Source organism: Poecilia latipinna, unplaced genomic scaffold, assembly GCF_001443285.1.
Source record: "Poecilia latipinna isolate Pla-1442-1.1 unplaced genomic scaffold, P_latipinna-1.0 Scaffold12, whole genome shotgun sequence".
Taxonomy (NCBI): domain Eukaryota; kingdom Metazoa; phylum Chordata; class Actinopteri; order Cyprinodontiformes; family Poeciliidae; genus Poecilia; species Poecilia latipinna.
The window spans coordinates 314999-317878 of record NW_015112628.1 but is presented as its reverse complement, the minus strand read 5'-3'; the positions used below and the strand labels follow the sequence as shown (position 1 = coordinate 317878).

At 50.7% G+C, this 2880-nt stretch overlaps 1 long non-coding RNA gene across 1 annotated transcript in view; it reads right to left on the bottom strand.

Moving 5' to 3' along the window:
* The window catches only part of LOC106946406 (uncharacterized), a 7372-nt gene extending 4516 nt beyond the window's left edge, over positions 1-2856 (bottom strand). The window contains exon 1 of the long non-coding RNA XR_001424763.1: positions 1945-2856. This is a non-coding gene — a long non-coding RNA (uncharacterized LOC106946406). The remainder of the gene's footprint in view (positions 1-1944) is intronic.
* Between the last annotated feature and the right edge of the window lie 24 nt (positions 2857-2880).

The following is a 2880-nucleotide window of genomic DNA, read 5'->3' as shown; positions in this document are numbered from 1 at the left end:
TTTTAAACTACAACCCAGCAGTTTCTGTGTGTGATAAATAGCAAATCAAAAGCTAACAAGGGCTCCTAAAAATTCCACTCATCTGTTTAAGGGACGTAAAAATCATAAGTCAACATGAAATGAAGCTAATAGCGAAAATTCAACCTGGAAGACTCCATCCCCTCCGTTCGTCCATCGGCGTCATGCTCATCTCAGTCCTCAGCGCTGGACCTCACCTGGCGTGTCCAATCATCAATCAAGCTCAGCATAAAAGGATCCACACCCAAGTCGTCGGCCGCTTCCCAGCTGCGTTCAATCCGTTCATCTGCTCGCCACAGCTTCTCAGCCAGCACGTCTCATCTTCTCCACAGCTTCGTGATTCTCCGTCCTTCTACCTCTCATCCTGCGTTGGCCTTTTCTTTTCCCCTCAGACGCTCCTCTGTTGCAAGAGATGTTTCTCCCGACCTCAGCCTCGATTATTTCAAGCAGGCTCACCCGCCTATCTCTCACCTGTCTGGGGTTTCCCGTACTCCTCGACCCACCTTCGAAAAACATCATAATAAGCCCTCCTGTCACCTCGTTACCTTTGACCTTTTGCCATGACGCACGACGCAATTGCCTCCCGCACAGTCAGTGAGTCCAGCTAGCAAACTGCGGAGCTCTACGTGGAGGAGACAGCCTGTTAAAATATGCCACGTAAAGAAAGACGACAGAAACAAGAGGATCCGATGGAAGCAGCAAAGGCCGTCTTCCTTCGCCCGCCAAGCCACGTCAACAGCTTCTCTCTTCCGCATGCCGCCATGGTCAGCACACAAGACCGGATTTCCCTCTCTACGCCCGTCTCGGGCTGTCGGGGTAAGACGTAGCATTCTCATGTCTCATTCGCATTATTACGAACCGCATTTCAATTAGCCTATTCTCTCCCGAACTCGTAGGCCACTCAGGCTGCGCCCAATATGCTCGAGGGCTTTTAACTGCATGATGAAGAATCGATTTGTCGTGTTTGGGGAGGCGCTTTTAAACGCCATACGAGCTCTAAGATTCTCTCACCGGGTTTTACTCCCGTGCGACAGCTAAAGAGACCTGCTGCTGCTGTCTCAGCTCCGTGTGTGTTCGAATTATGGCAGCAACCAGCAATTCGCAGAGCTTCGCACAGTTTCCTCAATTAACCGACTGAGTCGAGCAAGCGTTGGAGGCAGGCAATGTTAAATAATAATGAAAGTTTATACAATGTAGCACCTTCAGCTCGTCGACTAGTGGCCTGTAGCCCGCTGATATGTTCTAAAGAGTGTAGGACCCTCGTTATTGAACGCTTTGGAAATGTCCTCATATGAGCAGTTTTACTGCAGTGTACCTTCTGCCCCCATAAGCCATGCCCTCATGTTAAACTCGTCTGGAGTCGGGGCAGCCTAGAGGGATTACTCATTCATATAACAGCAGTCGTATGCGCACTCAGCTCTGAGAGCCATGCAGCCCAATGTCTCGGGTGTCTCTGTTACCACATTTTTATTTCAGCCCCTTATCAGCCAACTTGTCAACCGAAGACTATGCGGTCTTTGTCTGTGTGATAATACAAGTCATATTGCCAATTGTCTCTGCGCACAAGTACGTATTAATCATCCAGTAATTAGGAGTTTTGCATCAGTTGCGAGGCGTCACACGCTGTTCAGTTGCTGGCCACGGATCGTAAAGTTGACTTAAAAATCCCTCCATGACAAATCTCTGTACAATCGTTCCAGACCTTATCAATTAAACAAGCCATGAATTCTCGCTTGCATCATCCATTTCAGCAGCTCAAGTCCTCAGCATTTTCTAACTTGTTTCACTGTCATAACCCGTTTCCCGAGAGTAATGTCAGCAAGTGATCCCAAACATCGCTCGCTATAAGTTGTTGTGTTTTAACTATAAGCCAAACCTCCACCATCTGTCTCATGTCTTCTATCGCCACCATTTAATTTAGCATACCTGCTTGTTGCATCTGGTCATTTTAACACCATTGCCGATAAGCTATCTCCCTGCCTGTGCTGTGTCCAGTCCTGCTATTAGACAAGTCACCCATTTCAAGCTTAATCTCATCCTGCCTGTATATTTCCTCAGTTTTTCATCCCCATTCTGAGTCTCGGCTTTTTCTTCATGCTCATCGTAGTTCCAAGCCCTGCATGCACGCAACCTTGAGGGGAAAAAAAAAAGTCTGTTTTGACTACGTTCACCAGTCTCGAGGTACTCTCTTGGCCTTACGCTAACATCCAGTGCCAGACGAGCACTGCGCAATTCTCTGGTGGTGGTTGGTCAACCTCATGCAAGTGAATGTTATCCTGTCAATATTTCGCATATCTTTCCCCTTTTGTCCTTTACACCCTTAATTTAAGGTTTCTTTCCAGTCTGTAACACCCAGCTGGCCTTCACCCTCCTGACTAGCTCTGTGCCTTCTCAGTCACTCCCTCAAGCTGACCCGTACCCCCAGGCTGGCTCCGCGCCGCCTCAGCTGGCCCATGTCCCAGCTGTTCCCTCTGTCTGTCCAGCGAGGCGCCTCTCCAGCCCGCACCTGTCGTTCAGCCTTTCTCCAGGCTATTCTGCTGTCCCGTACCCCCCAGGCCGGCTCCGCGCCGCCTCAGCTGGCCCATGTCCCAGCTGTTCCCTCTGTCTGTCCAGCGAGGCGCCTCTCCAGCCCGCACCTATTGTTCAGCCTTTCTTCAGGCTATTCTGCATCCCCACAAGCTGACCCGTACCCTCCAGCCCGGCTCCGTGCCGCCCCGTATCCCCACGGCTGGCCCTCATTCACCTGCCCGGCTCCGCGCCATCCCAGTAGCCCCCAAGCTGATCATGCTCGCCTGCCTGGCCCCGCCATCATATTAACCACCAAGCTGTCCTGCTTCCTCCTGCCTGGTCTCACTCTCGCAG